The sequence below is a fragment of the Rana temporaria genome, chromosome 2 (genome assembly GCF_905171775.1).
Source record: "Rana temporaria chromosome 2, aRanTem1.1, whole genome shotgun sequence".
In the NCBI taxonomy this organism is placed as follows: domain Eukaryota; kingdom Metazoa; phylum Chordata; class Amphibia; order Anura; family Ranidae; genus Rana; species Rana temporaria.
In genome coordinates, this window is record NC_053490.1 from 36,357,401 (window position 1) to 36,374,464 (window position 17,064).

Sequence of the window (17,064 nt, forward strand, 5' to 3'; positions counted from 1 at the left end):
TTGTCGGTGGACACTCACTACTTTATGAATAGCATTTTTCTCACATTGTGTTTTTATCGTGTTATATGTTAGCACTGTTATCAAGATATATTTCATTCATTAAAGGTTCTAGCAACTTTGCAACAGCTGCTGCGGTAGTCTTATTTATGGCATTTTCAATTCAGTTCACATTATTCCACTTAGCGCAAGTTTTAGTTAGTATTCAATATTGAGTTGACCCACCCTTTGCAGCTATAACAGCTTCAACTCTTCTGGGAAGGCTGTCCACAAGGTTTAGGGGGTTTAGGAGTGAGTGTCTATGGGAATGTTTGAGCATTCTTCCAGAAGTGCATTTGTGAGGTCCGGCACTGACGTTGAATTAAGAATTCCTGGCTCGCAGTCTGCGCACCAATTTATCCCAAAGGTGTTCTATGGGGTTGAGGTCAGGACTTTGTGAAGGCCAGTCAGGTTCCTCCACCCCAAACTTTCTCATCCATGTCTTTTTGGACCTTTCTTTGTGCACTGGTCCAAATATTTGGGGGGGGGGGGGGGAGTTATGGTGTGGGGTTGTTTTTCAGGGGTTTGGCTTGGCCCCTTAGTTCCAGTGAAGGGAACTCTTAAGACATCAGCATACCAAGACATGTTGGACAATTTCATTCTCCCAACTTTGTGGGAACAGTCTGGGGATGGCCCCTTCCTGTTCAAACATGACTGAGCCCCGGTGCACAAAGCAAGGCCTCAGCGTCCGTGTGTATGAGGCTTTAAGATGAATACATTTTATTGTATTTTTCTCAGTGCACACAGATCTCTATCACAACAGTGGCCATCATGGTAGGAGGAGGCCAGGCACACAAAAGGTTTATATGCATCTTATGAGTCTCTGGTTGCTAAGCAGCCATCACACACACACACACACACCTCATAAAAGGAACAGGAAGAGATGACGTAAAGATCACTCAGCAAGAGATCACTGTACAAGATCAAGAGCTGCATTTCCTGGAGATGCTCAGACTTGCCAGAGCAGAAAATAAATAAAAATAGTTATAATATATAAATATCAGGACAAAATGAGGGACAAATGAGGAGGAACATTGCTCCAAATCAGGGACAGTTGGGAGCTATGGGAATATGTGTGACTGGTTCTCAATGGAGCCGGTGTCTTGTGACATTCGGCTCCCCATCACAGCTTTGCTCCGGAAGTGACGTTCCGTCGTCCGCCATCTTGCTAAACCCCACACTCCTGCACAGTAATGATAGAGTGTGAAGGGGGCAAGCGGAGTTTAAGATTTCAGTTATTTTCAAACACAAAACGGAGCTTATATACCTAAATAGAGTATTTGGAAATCCGACGGACTGTTTCGATGTAAAAATTTTAAAAGCAACAGTAAACCTGCTGACCTTACATGGTTGCTAATGTGACAGAACACCTCAGATTTTCACATTTAACCTGTAAACAGTCCGTCTGATTTACAAATACTGTATTTAAGCATATAAGCTCCGTTTTGTGTTGAAAATAACTGAGATCTAAAACTCCGGTGGGCATAATAAGATGTCCGGTTGCCCCGTCACACGCCATCATTATTGTGCAGGAGTGTAAAGTGTAGCAAGATGGCGGCGACGGAACGTCACTTCCGGAGCAATCTGATGGGGAGCCAAATGTGACAAGACAGCGGCTGACAACTCCAGGGTGGCCGCAGAGCGCACTGCAGAAGAGTCCTTTGCGTCTTTGGCTCCATTTCAGCCCAAAGATTTCAACCTAAAACTGAACGGAGATGCACCGGACCACCTGCTGTGCCTTGCAGCCACACATATTGCAAACCCAGCCTCAGCTATATCAGGAAGGGTTAGAATTACTGCCCAACTTCATGTCCTGGTGGCAACAACTCCCTTTATTTCTTGTTCTGTGGCAGGCTGTCAGAGGACAGGAAGTGAGGTATAATCTCCCCAATGTGGTGACTGAATTAAAATTTACACCAGCTTCTGTTTACAACAAAGTGGCTGGTGTGCAGTGGGATCACAGCAGTGCTGATGCGCAAGTCAGGGCGCATCGCTCTGTTCATTTTTTTGTCGCAAAGTGACATTTCATTGCCCGCCACAAGGTGGTTTACTGCACTGGAAAAAGCTGTACTTTTTTCAGAGCACACCACTGCAGAGGTGTGAAATGACCAGGTAGGAGACCAGGCATTTCACCTCGTCTTGCGGTGGGACTGCACTGGAATAGCAGCCCAACCCAGCCCTACCACACCTGGTGTGAATGAGTCCAAACAACGTTTTACAAAAAGAACTCCATTTTAAAAACACATCACGGTCAATGGCTTCATTTTATTTATTTTTTTAATTATAAACTTGTGTAGCACTACCGCCGTAAGAGCTGCTGGTTAGTTTTGGGCCTGCACGTTACCTCAACATCCGTTGTCTAGGGAAAGAAAGTCTAAAAGAATTCCAACGACCACACAAGATGTAAAAACTCCTGTCAGGTTTTATTATTTTGCTGAAAAACTTGTGAAGGTAGAAGGTTGAAGGGGAAGGGAAGATTCAGGTACACGTACAGATCACTGAGGAAAAACCCCTTAAACTCCAAAGTCATTCACCACTCCCTCGAGTGGGTATTGCTCACCCGGAAAGACCCCTCTCACATGGCCTAGCAGCCGGAATGATGCACGAACCAGTTGGATAACAGTCTCTGCCACAGACTGAGAACAAATTTGAACAGTCTGGAATCCTCTGCCACAGGATGCAATTCCCAAACTTCCAGCCTTACAGTCAAAGAGCCTTTAAGCCGACCCGGCAAACTGTCGGACAACTTAAGTTGTGGATCCCTCCTTAATAAGGTTACCAGGCCTATCCCGAGACATAAGCCTTCTGCTTGGTCTCTTCCAGGGCAGGGCCTCCCTCGGTTTCCTTCATTAAGTATAGCTTCCTTCACTTAGATCAGTGTTTCTCAATTCCAGTCCTCAGGCCCCCCCAACAGGTCAGGTTTTCAGGATTTCCCTCAGATGAAAAGGCTGTGGTGATTACTAAGGCAGTGAAACTGATCAAATCACCTGTACAAAATAATGGAAATCCTGAAAACCTGACCTGTTGGGGGGGCCTGAGGACTGGAATTGAGAAACACTGACTTAGATGGACAGCTTAGGATCCCTCTTGGTTCGTAGGCCTCAACTAGCATAGCTGGGCCTACTAGTAGAGATGCAGCCTCAGGCCAACACGGTCCCGGGGCTGAAAAATGACAAAAACACATACCTCGTGCCAGGAGGGCCACGAGGCGAAGGACCCCAAAATATGGCGTCTGCTCCTTAAGTATCCCCTCCCGGCATGCACAGTGGGGCACCACTCCCACTGGGCTGCTCCCGAGGAAAGCTACTTAATGACCTATGGCTTGCCCTTGTTCCAACACTGGGAAAATGCTATCAGGCATAGCCACTGTCAGGACAGAGGGCAATTTAGAACAAATCATACAGTCTGAGCCATGTTATCGGCTCAGACACCCACTAAATTTAGCATAGCGCCCAGTCATTTGGGAGCAGGTCGGTACACTTGTAGTAGTGCTTTAAAATACAGGTGTGAAAAATATTAAAATTTCCTACCCGATACGAACATCCATGGTGACAGCATGTATCTTCCCTGAGACAATAATGACTAGTCACAGCAATTGGTCATAAACCTTTAAATACATGAAGGGTGTGAGTAAGGTTTCACTATGAAGATAAGACCAAGAACACAGGGACATGACCTCAAAACTAGCAGGAGGATAGTTCAAACTAATCTTAAAATAATACTTTTATATCAAAGAGTAGTTGAGGATTGGAATAAATTTCCAGCAGAGGTAACAAATCAGAGTTTAAACATACTTGGGCCAAATAGAGCGCTATACTCAGCCATGCTGCCGACAGCCTGTAGAACGCTACGAAAGGTTGAAAGGCTGCTGTACCAACACTTAGAGCAGTATGCGACCTTGTAATGCCGTCTTCTTATATATCGGGCATTCGTCTACGGGTGCTTACTGCCCAAATACTAGTAGCAGCCCCAAATGCTAGTACCCCTTGGTCCAGCTACAGCAGCTTCTTTGAGTTCTACAGGCTGGTGTCAGACTCTGGGGATCGCTGGAAGATTTAGGCAAGTATTTTGTGGCATTTAGTGCCACTTTAAGCCATCTGGCGTAGAGATTAGTGGTGCACCCAAATAAAAAAAATAAAAAATTGGTGCCGAAACCGAAAAATCAGGTTGCACTTGGCCAAAACTGAAATTGACAGAGAAAAATATATTATAATAATATATATATATATATATACACATATATACACACACACACATACATATATATATATATATATATATATATATAACACATACACACACTTTTTTTTTTTAAGTTACATAGTAGGAGAGGTTGAAAAAGACACATGTCCAAACTGTGTGTGATTATATGTCAGTATTACATTGTATATTCTTGCATGTTGGTCGTTCAGGTACTTATCTAATAGTTTTTGACTATCGATGCTCCCTGCTGAAACCACCACCTGTGGAAGGTAATTCCACATCCTTGCCACCTCTATGCAGTTTAAAGTTAAACCTCTTTTCTTCTAATTTTAGTGAGTGGTTTTAACCCTATTGTGGGGTCACCAGTACGGTATTTGTAAATTGAAATATCCCCTCTCAAGTGTCTCTTCCCCAGAGAGAATAAGATCAGTGCTCGCAACCTTTCCTCATAACTAATATCCTCCAGACTCTTTATTGCCCTTCTTTGTTCTCTCTCCCATTTCCAGTACATCCTTCCTGAGGACTGGTGCCCAGAACTGGACAGCAAACGCCAGACTAGAGTCTTGTAGAGCGGGAGAATTATCGTTTTATCTCTGGAGTTCATCCCCTTTTTAATGCATGCCAATATTCTGTTTGCTTTGTTAGCAGCAGCTTGGCATTGCATGCCATTGCTGAGCCAATCTACTAGGACCCCCAGGTCCTTTTCCCATTCTCGTTTCCCCCAGTTTTTCCCCCCTAGTGAGTAGATTGCATTGATATTTTTTCAACCCAAATGCATCATTTTACTACATTAAACCACATTTGCCATGTTAGTTGCCCACCCCATTAATTTGTTCAGTCAGATCTTCTTGCAAGAATTCCACAACCTGTGGAGAAGTTATTTCCCTGCTTAGCATCGACTGCAAATAGAGAGTGAGCCATTTACTCCATCCTCCAGGTCGTTTAGAAAGAAATTAAATAGGATTGGTCCCAGCACAGAACCCTGGGGGACCCAACTTCCCACCCCTGACCATTCCGAGTAGTCCCCATTTATCACCACCCTCTGAACTTGCCCTGGTAGCCAGTTTTCAATCCATGTACTCACCCTATGGTCCATGCCAACAGACCCTACTTTGTACAGTAAACGTTTATGGGGAACTGTGTCAAATGCTTTTGCAAAATCCAGATACACCACATCTATGGGCCTTCCTTTATCTAGATGGCAGCTCACCTCTTCAAGGTTAATAGATTGGTTTGGCAAGCACGATTCTTTAAGAATCTGACGATTACTGCTAATGATACCGTTCTCATTACTAAAATCATGTATATAGTCCCTTATCCCCTCCAAGAGCTTGTATACTATTGATGTTAGGCTAACTGGTCTGTAATTCACAGGGATACATTTTGGCCCTTTTTAAAATATTAGTGCTACATTGGCTTTTCTCCAATCAGCTGGTACCAATTCCAGTCAGAAAATAAAAAAAAAAGTCTGGCAATTACTTGACGGAGTTCCCCAAGTACCCTCGGGTGCAAGCCATCTGGCCCCGGTGATTTTATAATGTTAAGTTTCTCAAGTCTATCTATAATACTGTCCGCCATGAGGGTGCTTCCTGTGATGTGTCATGAGGATAGACACTGCAGTTTTGGTTACTGAAGCCCCCCGCTCAATTCCCTCGTGAAGACCAAGATGTATAGATGCAATAGGTTTGCCATTTCCCCATCCCCTGTTACCAGATGTCCTTCCCCATTCTTTATGGGGCCCAATATGGTCTGTCCTTTTTTACTGTTTATATACTCCGCTATGTGTCTTTCGTATTCTATCTAAGCCACCCTAATTGCACCCTTATGCATCTTGTTGCATTCTTCGTAAAGTCTGAATGCCTTTAGTGTAAAGTGAATGGGACTGTCGGTGAGTCAACAGCGGGTCAAACGAGCCGCTGCGGAACAAAGATGACAGTTGCGCTTTAAAAATTAGGATTTAAAGCAAACCTTTTTACTAGCGATTTTAATCAAATCCACCCTGCATAGAAGTACGGCCAAAGCCATTTTGGCTGTAGGTCACAGGAGTGTAGCATGTTATGCGACCTGTTTTTAGGTGCAGGAAAGATTCCGGCTTTACTGTCAGGATTCACCCAGATTCCTGGACCAGCCTCAAGAAATTGAAATGGGGGGCGCGCGCATCGCGGTGATCGGTGGTGCTGTTTGTCAGTCTGACACATCATTACACCGATCTCAGTAAAGAGCCTCCGACAGAGACTCTTTACCACATGATCAGCCTTGTCCAATCACGATGTAAACAGGAAGAGCCGTTTATCGGCTTTTCCTCACTCGTGTCTGACAGGCACGAGGAGAGATGATCAGCGGCTCTGACGGGGGGGGGGGGGTCTGCGCTGATTGTTTATAAGCACAGCCCCCCCTCGGATGTCCAGCTGCCAGGACCACCAGGGAAGCTCCCCAACATGTGGATGGCCAGGTATGTACCCTATGGCCATCAACATATACAAAAATATGCCCAATATATGCCAATCAGTGCCCACAAATTTGCACCAGGGCCGGCCCTACAATGGGACCCGATGGTACCATTGTACCAGGCAGCACTTTCAGGGGGGCAGCAAATTACCGCCCACACGCCATCCCATTCCGCCAGCTCCGCTCTCCACTCCACTGTGGGGCTAATTGCCGCCCGACCGCTCCTCCACTGTGGGGTTAATTGCATGAATAGAGCCATAACAGGTCCTTTTTATACTCCTATATACATGTATAGAGCCATGATAGGTCCACTTTAGTTATCATGATATAAAATAATGGATGTGGGGGCATTTTGGTGGACGTAATTCTTTTTTTGAGGGGGGGGGGGGGCAGCATTTCTTTCTTGGTACCAGGCAGCACAATGTCTTGGGCCGGCACTGATTTGCACTGACACATTATGCATCAGGACAAGTGATGCCCAGCAATGCCACCCATCAGTGTCCATTAGTGCCACATACCAGTGCCACCTAAGTGCCCGTCATTGAAGAAAACGTACTTATTTACAAATCTCTATTTGTGGGAATAAAATAAAAAAAATGTTTGGGTACAGTGCAGTATGACCGTGCAATTGTCATTAAAATTAAAACAGCTCTGAAAGCGGAGAATTGGCCTGGGCAGGAAGGTGTACAAGTATCAAATCCACTAGAACAGAAAGGCAAGCAGAACTTTCAAAAGAAGAGCCAACCGAAGGCAGCTTTCTTATTCGCCTTGGCGCAGGTTCCTTTATCAGTCGCAGGCCCCTCGCAATTCACAGATGTCAGTAATTAAGGGATGAGTTGGCACTCCTGATAACCATACATGTTCCTGCTGTGCTGGCAGATACACAGAATCAAGATCATAAAATAATTTGGGATTACCCAACACTATTTCAAAACTCCATATGACTCCTCATGTCCTCAGATTGTCCTGATTTTCCATCTGAACAACGTGGTTATCCACGCACTGCTGGATGAAACCCAGGGAGGAGGGAAGCATGCCTAAAAACGATAACGGCTTGTAGACAACGCACACCAATATAATTACACATTCTAGACAAGCCATAAGAGAACTTGAATCTCTTCCTGCACAGCATAAACGCATACATGCGACAGTAGGGTGGATGGGCCTTAGCACCCAGCCGCCACACATACACATGCCTGAGGTTCTCTGCCAATAACGAGTTTCCAGCAAACTGACAAGAAGTCACCGGTCTGTTTTTCAGGAACCAGGTTCCTGATCGTGTGACCACCAATGTAACCATCAGTGAGCCGCTTTGGCCTCCCGGAGCCAGCCCCACTTAAACTGCCCCCAATAGGTGGCGGCAAGATGCAAATCTCACTTCTGTGCTGGGATACCACACGCTACTTCAACGCACATCAATACAAGTGAAAATGGCGCACGCCACAGTAACAGTACCATGCATTGTGGTACACAGTTGGGAAAATGCTGTGCGTATTTTTGTTCGTTATGGTGCGTTGCTAAAGTGAATAGGCTGCCTTATAGCAATACACATTCACGCGTCACACAACGTGCATATATCATAAAAGAACAGCAAAAAGTGTGAAAGGGTCATTAACCGATTCGGCACTGCGTCATTTTAACTGACAAATTGCGTGGCCGTGCAACGTGGCTCCCAAACAAAATTGGCATCCTTTTTTCCCCCACAAATAGAGCTTTCTTTTGGTGGTATTTGATCACCTCTGCAGTTTTTATTTTTTGCGCTATAAACAAAAATAGAGTGACAATAAAAAAAACAACAAACACATTATTTTGTAATTTGCTACAATAAAATATCCCCCAAAAATATATATAAAAAAAAAATAATATGTAGAATACGTATCGGCCTAAACTGAGGAAAAAAAAATATCGCAATAAGCATTTGCTTTGCACAAAACTTATAGCGTCTACAAAATAGGGGATAGTTTTATGGCATTTTTATCAATATGTTTTGTTTTTTTTTTACTAGGAATGGCGGCGATCAGCGATTTTTATCGTGACTGCGACATTATGGCGGAGACTTTTGACACATCGTAATTTTTACAGCGATCAGTGCTATAAAAATGCACTGATTACTGTGAAAATGACACTGGCAGTAAAGGGGTTAACCTGTAGGGGGCGCTAAAGGAGTTAAGTGTTTCCTAGTGAGGGATTCTAACTGTTAGGGGGCGTGGCTTGGCGTGTGACATCACTGATCAGCGTTCCCTATGACAGGGTTTGACAAATTTGCTTGGAATCTAGGAGCCAGCTATAAAAGTTAGGAGCCAGAAAAAGCACCCAGTCCCGACGAGCTTGCGCGCAGAAGCAAACACATACGTGAGCAGCGCACGCATATGTAAATGGTATTCAAACCACACATGTGAGGTATAGCCGCGATTGGTAGAGCGAGAGCAATAATTCTAGCCCTAGACCTCCTCTGGAACTCAAAACATGCAACCTGTAGATTTTTTTTTAAAAGTCGCCTATGAAGATTTTAAAGGGTAAAAGTTTGTCGGCATTCCACGAGCGGACGCAATTTTGAAGCGTGACATGTTGGGTATGAATTTACTCGGCGTAACATTATCTTTCATAATATTAAAAAAAATTGGGATAACTTTACTGTTGTCTTGTTTTTTTATTAAAAAAAAAGTGTAATTTTTTCCCAAAAAAGTGCGCTTGTAAGACCGCTGCGCAAATACGGCGTGACAAAGTATTGCAACGATCGCCATTTTATTCTCTAGGGTGTTAGGATAAAAAATATATATAATGTTTGGGGGTTCTAATTAGAGGGAAGAAGATGGCAGTGAAAAATGACATTAGAATTGCTGTTTAACTTGTAATGCTTAACTTGTAATACCAACGGCCACCACCAGATGGCGCCAGCTCACCGCCAAGCCCATGACAAACCTGGCGCCCAGGATTTGTCGAGCCCTGATTTAGATAGATAGATAGATAGATAGACACACACAAGAATGTACACACCGACAATCTGTAGCGCTAATCACAGGTGGCGAGACATTTCCCGGTCCATGGCTGCTAAGATTGGAAGATTGGGAAATGTCTCACTGCCTGTGATTAGCGCTGCGGAGTGTCAGCTTCCTGGCGGACGCGTGGAGTTGAACACGCCTGAGCTCATCCTTAATCCCAAATAAAAAAAAAAAAGGGCTCACAGAGGACGTTACAAAGGAGGCAGCAAAAGCAACTGTTTTATGAAATAGATTTTCATATTTTTGGAGAATAATATATATATATTTTTATGCACACACACAGTGTACATTTTTATCATCTGCAGGCACCTGGACTGACTACCTCCTGACTTCTACATGCACTACTATGATGTATATAAGCAGAATGCAATCAGAGGGGAATCAGTGTCTGTGAATCAGCTCCAAACTGACTAATAGGAATACAATCTTCCCAGACACCTGCCTGTGCACAGAGAAGGCTGCGTCTGCGTACACATGGATATAGGAGGCTGCGTCTGCGTACTCATAGATATAGGAGGCTGCGTACACATAGATATAGGAGGCTGTGTCTGCATTCATGGCTATAGGAGGCTGTGTCTGCATTCATGGCTATAGGAGGCTGTGTCTGCATTCATGGCTATAGGAGGCTGTGTCTGCATTCATGGCTATAGGAGGCTGTGTCTGCATTCATGGCTATAGGAGGCTGTGTCTGCGTACATGGCTATAGGAGGCTGTGTCTGCGTACATGGCTATAGGAGGCTGTGTCTGCATTCATGGATAGGAGGCTGTGTACATGGATAGGAGGCTGTGTACATGGATAGGAGGCTGTGTACATGGATAGGAGGCTGTGTACATGGATAGGAGGCTGTGTACATGGATATAGGAGGCTGTGTACATGGATAGGAGGAGGTTGTGTACATGGATAGGAGGAGGTTGTGTACATGGATAGGAGGAGGTTGTGTACATGGATATAGGAGGCTGTGTACATGGATATAGGAGGCTGTGTACATGGATAGGAGGCTGTGTACATGGATATAGGAGGCTGTGTACATGGATATAGGAGGCTGTGTACATGGATATAGGAGGCTGTGTACATGGATATAGGAGGCTGTGTACATGGATATAGGAGGCTGTGTACATGGATATAGGAGGCTGTGTACATGGATATAGGAGGCTGTGTACATGGATATAGGAGGCTGTGTACATGGATATAGGAGGCTGTGTACATGGATATAGGAGGCTGTGTACATGGATATAGGAGGCTGTGTACATGGATATAGGAGGCTGTGTACATGGATATAGGAGGCTGTGTACATGGATAGGAGGAGGTTGTGTACATGGATAGGAGGAGGTTGTGTACATGGATATAGGAGGCTGTGTACATGGATATAGGAGGCTGTGTACATGGATAGGAGGCTGTGTACATGGATATAGGAGGCTGTGTACATGGATAGGAGGAGGTTGTGTACATGGATGTAGGAGGCTGTGTACATGGATATAGGAGGCTGTGTACATGGATAGGAGGAGGTTGTGTACATGGATGTAGGAGGCTGTGTACATGGATATAGGAGGCTGTGTACATGGATGTAGGAGGCTGTGTACATGGATAGGAGGCTGTGTACATGGATATAGGAGGCTGTGTACATGGATAGGAGGAGGTTGTGTACATGGATATAGGAGGCTGTGTACATGGATAGGAGGCTGTGTACATGGATATAGGAGGCTGTGTACATGGATAGGAGGAGGTTGTGTACATGGATATAGGGGGCTGTGTACATGGATGTAGGAGGCTGTGTACATGGATGTAGGAGGCTGTGTACATGGATAGGAGGCTGTGTACATGGATATAGGAGGCTGTGTACATGGATATAGGAGGCTGTGTACATGGATAGGAGGAGGTTGTGTACATGGATATAGGAGGCTGTGTACATGGATATAGGAGGCTGTGTACATGGATAGGAGGCTGTGTACATGGATAGGAGGCTGTGTACATGGATATAGGAGGCTGTGTACATGGATAGGAGGAGGTTGTGTACATGGATGTAGGAGGCTGTGTACATGGATAGGAGGAGGTTGTGTACATGGATATAGGAGGCTGTGTACATGGATATAGGAGGCTGTGTACATGGAGATAGGAGGCTGTGTACATGGAGATAGGAGGCTGTGTACATGGATATAGGAGGCTGTGTACATGGATATAGGAGGCTGTGTACATGGATAGGAGGCTGTGTACATGGATGTAGGAGGCTGTGTACATGGATGTAGGAGGCTGTGTACATGGATGTAGGAGGCTGTGTACATGGATATAGGAGGCTGTGTACATGGATAGGAGGCTGTGTACATGGATATAGGAGGCTGTGTACATGGATAGGAGGAGGTTGTGTACATGGATATAGGGGGCTGTGTACATGGATGTAGGAGGCTGTGTACATGGATGTAGGAGGCTGTGTACATGGATAGGAGGCTGTGTACATGGATATAGGAGGCTGTGTACATGGATAGGAGGAGGTTGTGTACATGGATATAGGAGGCTGTGTACATGGATATAGGAGGCTGTGTACATGGATATAGGAGGCTGTGTACATGGATAGGAGGCTGTGTACATGGATATAGGAGGCTGTGTACATGGATATAGGAGGCTGTGTACATGGATAGGAGGAGGTTGTGTACATGGATGTAGGAGGCTGTGTACATGGATAGGAGGAGGTTGTGTACATGGATATAGGAGGCTGTGTACATGGATATAGGAGGCTGTGTACATGGAGATAGGAGGCTGTGTACATGGATATAGGAGGCTGTGTACATGGATATAGGAGGCTGTGTACATGGATAGGAGGCTGTGTACATGGATAGGAGGCTGTGTACATGGATGTAGGAGGCTGTGTACATGGATGTAGGAGGCTGTGTACATGGATATAGGAGGCTGTGTACATGGATAGGAGGCTGTGTACATGGATAGGAGGCTGTGTACATGGATGTAGGAGGCTGTGTACATGGATGTAGGAGGCTGTGTACATGGATAGGAGGCTGTGTACATGGATGTAGGAGGCTGTGTACATGGATATAGGAGGCTGTGTACATGGATAGGAGGCTGTGTACATGGATAGGAGGCTGTGTACATGGATATAGGAGGCTGTGTACATGGATATAGGAGGCTGTGTACATGGATAGGAGGCTGTGTACATGGATATAGGAGGCTGTGTACATGGATATAGGAGGCTGTGTACATGGATATAGGAGGCTGTGTACATGGATAGGAGGCTGTGTACATGGATAGGAGGAGGTTGTGTCTATGAATAGAAGGAAGCACTTACTGCAGCTCCAGTGTGTCGGCTCTCGGCGTCCAGGGGCGGCTTATAACCCCAATGCTGAGCGGCGGCGATGTGATCCTCTATGATCGATCCCTGATCAGTCCTCACACTGAGATCAATCCTGCAACAGGCAGAGCGCAGCGCTGATCAGCAGGCGGGGAGGGGCGTGGCCTGTGAAACTTTTCACCAATAGGAGAGCGGCCTGCCCCGGGGCCGCGAGTGACTAATAAAAGTTGGTGCGGTGTGAGCCATCTGGATGACAGGTGTGCCCTCCCCCCGGGGGGCGGAGCAAGGCGAATACCTGGCTGGAGGGAGATCACCCTGCACAGGTATGAGGACAGGAATGTGATGGAGGGAGGCCAGGACTGGCCGGGCTGGATGCTCCGGTCTGTGACAACCAATCAGAGGGGAGGAGCTTGTGTCAGGACTGGAGGAAGAACGTTATAAAATATCTACAAGAATAGAGAAAGATACACAATGTAGGGATCAGTAGAGTTACATCACCTTGAAAAAGTATTTGTACCCCTCGAAATAGTGTAACTTTTTATAAAACTGACATCTTTTATTTCATTCATATAATTCATTCGCATACTTACAGCGCCTTGAAAAAGTATTCACACCCCTTGAAATTTTTCACATTTTGTCACGTTACAGCCAAAAACATGAATGGATTTTTTGGGGGATTTTATGTGATGGACCAACACAAAGTGGCCCATAATTGTGAAGTGGAAGGCAAATATTAAATTGTTTTCAATAATTAAAAAAAAAAAAAAAAAATATGTGAAAAGTGTGGGGTACATTTGTATGGCGCCCCCCGGACTCAATACTTTGTAGAACCCCCTTTCTCTACAATTACAGCTGCAAGTCTTTTTGGGGATGTCTCTACCAGCTTTGCACATCTAGAGAGGGATATTTTTGCCCATTCTTCTTCTTTGCAAAATATCTCAACCTCTGTCAGATTGGATGGAGAGCGTCTGTGAACAGCAATTTTCAAGTCTTGCCGCAGATTCTCAATTGGATTTAGGTCTGGACTTTTACTGGGCCATTCTAACACATGAATATGTTTTGATCTAAACCATTCCATTGTATCTCTGGCTGTATGTTTAGGGTCGTTGTCCTGCTAGAAGGTGAACCTCCGCCCCAGTCTCAAGTCTTTTGCAGACTTTAACAGGGTTTCTTCTAAGATCTTCTATTTGGCTCCATCCATCTTCCCATCAACTCTGTCCAGCTTCCCTGTCCTTGCTATAGAAAGTAGGGTTGTCCCGATACCACTTTTTTAGGACCGAGTACAAGTACCGATACGAATACCGATAATTTTTTTTAAATGTGTCCCCAAATGCAGCCATGTCCCCCCACAGATGCAGCCATGTTCCCCCACATAGGCAGCCATGTCTCCCCCCATATCCAGCCATGTCCCCCCATATGCAGCCATGTCTCCCCCCATATCCAGCCATGTCCCCCATATGCAGCCATGTCTCCCCCCCATATGCAGCCATGTCTCCCCCCATATCCCTCCCCATGCAGCCATGTCCCCCCATATGCAGCCATGTCTCCCCCCCATATCCAGCCATGTCCCCCATATGCAGCCATGTCCCCCATATGCAGCCATGTCTCCCCCCATATCCAGCCATGTCCCCCCATATGCAGCCATGTCTCCCCCCATATCCAGCCATGTCCCCCATATGCAGCCATGTCTCCCCCCCATATGCAGCCATGTCTCCCCCCATATCCCTCCCCATGCAGCCATGTCCCCCCATATGCAGCCATGTCTCCCCCCCATATCCAGCCATGTCCCCCATATGCAGCCATGTCCCCCATATGCAGCCATGTCTCCCCCCATATCCAGCCATGTCTCCTCCCATATGCAGCCATGTCCCCCCCCATATCCAGCCATGTCCCCCATATGCAGCCATGTCTCTCCCTATATCCAGCCATGTCCCCCATATGCAGCCATGTCTCCCCCCCATATCCAGCCATGTCCCCCATATGCAGCCATGTCCCCCTTACCTGCATCCCGCTGCCGCCGACTGGTTAATACGCGCAGGGAACATTACAGCTTTCATTTGAATAGCTGTAATGATTTGCGCCGCGCTGCGTATAGACACTCCCCCTTGCTCGGGATTGGACAGTTCACCCGAGCAAAGTGGAGTGTCTATACGCGGCGCGAATCATTACAGCTATTCAAATGAAAGCTGTAATGTTCCCCGCGCGTATTAACCAGTCGGCGGCAGCGGGGATGCGGCGTAACGGCGGCGGGAGGGGGGAGTATTCTATTTCGGTATCGGGGGTATTTGCGGGAGTACGAGTACTCCCGCAAATACTCAGAATCGGTCGCGATACCAATACTAGTATCGGTATCGGGACAACCCTACATCCCCACAACATGATGCTGCCACCACCATGTTTCACAGTGGGGATGGTGTGTTCAGTGTGATGTGCAGTGTTAGTTTTCTGTCACACGTAGTGTTTTGCTTTTAGGCCAAAACGTTTAATTTTGCTTTCATCTGACCAGAGCACCTTCTTCCACATGTTTTCTGTGTCCCCCACATGGCTTCTCCCAAACTGCAAACAGGAATTCTTATGGCTTTCTTCTTGCCACTCTTCCATAAAGACCAGATATGTGGAGAGCACGACTAATAGTTGTCCTGTGGACAGATTCTCCCACCTGAGCTGTGGATCTCTGCAGCTCCTCCAGAGTTCCCATGGGCCTCTTGGCTGCTTCTCTGATGAATGCTCTCCTTACCCAGCCTGTCAGTTTAGGTGGACGGCCATGTCTTGGTAGGTTTGCAGTTGTGCCATACTCTTTCCATTTTCGGATGATGGATTGAACAGAGCTCTGTGAGATGTTCAAAGCTTGGGATATTTTTAATAACCTAACCCTGCTTTATACTTCTGCATAACTTTATCCCTGACCTGTCTGGTGTGTTCCTTGGCCTTAATGATGCTGTTTGTTAACTAAAGTTCTCTAACAAACCTTTGAGGGCTTCACAGAACAGCTGTATTTATACTGAGATTAAATTACACACAGGTGGACTCTATTTACTAATTAGGTGACTTCTAAATGCAATTGGTTCCCCTAGATTTTAGTTAGGGGTATCAGAGTAAAGGGGGCTGAATACAAATGCACGCCACACTTTTCACATATTTATTTTTGTAAAAAAAAATCATCATCATCATCTCCCATCACATGAGAGGTCTCCCCTTTACAGCAGAGTCTGGGCATCATCAGAGATCCCCACCATCAAATTAGAAGTCCTCTTTTACATCAGAAGACCCCCCCCCTTTCACATCAGAGCCCCCCCCCCATCACATCAAAGATCCCCCCATCAAAACAGAAGTCCCCTTCCACTTCAGAGCCCCTTCACATCATAAATCCCCCCATCAAATCAGAAGCCCCCCTTTCACCTCAATGATCACCCATCAAATCAGAAGTCCCCTGTCACATCAGAGCCCCCTCCCCCCCACACATCATAAATCCCCCCATCAAATCAGAAGCCCCCACCCCCCCCTGTCACATCAGAGCCCCCTCCCCCCACACATCTTAAACCCTCCCATCAAATCAGAAGTCCCCCTCTCCTTTCACATCAAAGAACCCCCATCAAATCAGAAGTCCCCTGTCAGTTCAGAGCACCCCACCCCACATCATAAATCCCCCCATCAAATCAGTAGACCCCCCCCCCCTCCTTCATATCAAAGATTCCCTATCAAATCAAAAGTCCCCTGTTACTTCAGAGCCCCCCCCCCACATTTTAAATCCCCTATCACATCAGAAGCCCCCCCCCCTTCACATCAAAGATCCCCCATTAAATCAGAAGCCCCCCCCCCTTCACATCAAAGATCCCCCATTAAATCAGAAGTCCCCCCCCCCTCTTTCACATCAAAGATCCCCCATTAAATCAGAAGTCCCCCTTTCACAGCAAAAAGTACCCCCAATATAAGAAAAGTCCCCCTTTCACATCAGGACCTCTTCCCATCAATCAGAAGTCCCCCTTTTTATATCAGAACCCCCCCCTTCACATCAGAGATTCCACTATCAAATCAGAAGTCTTCCCTTTCATATCAGAGATCCCTCATCAAATCAGAAG

The 17,064-nt window shown here is 46.0% G+C and overlaps 1 protein-coding gene across 7 annotated transcripts in view; it reads right to left on the reverse strand.

The window, feature by feature from the left end:
* SYTL2 (synaptotagmin like 2) overlaps positions 1–13,147 on the reverse strand; it is a 164,302-nt gene extending 151,155 nt beyond the window's left edge. For 2 of the 7 annotated variants that reach the window (XM_040340069.1, XM_040340066.1), the window contains exon 1: positions 12,983–13,146. The gene's annotated coding sequence lies outside the window, so the exon portion shown is untranslated. Of the gene's footprint in view, positions 1–12,982 lie in introns of all 7 variants that reach the window. The other 5 variants (XM_040340070.1, XM_040340072.1, XM_040340074.1 and 2 more) reach the window with 5 other exon arrangements.
* Between the last annotated feature and the right edge of the window lie 3,917 nt (positions 13,148–17,064).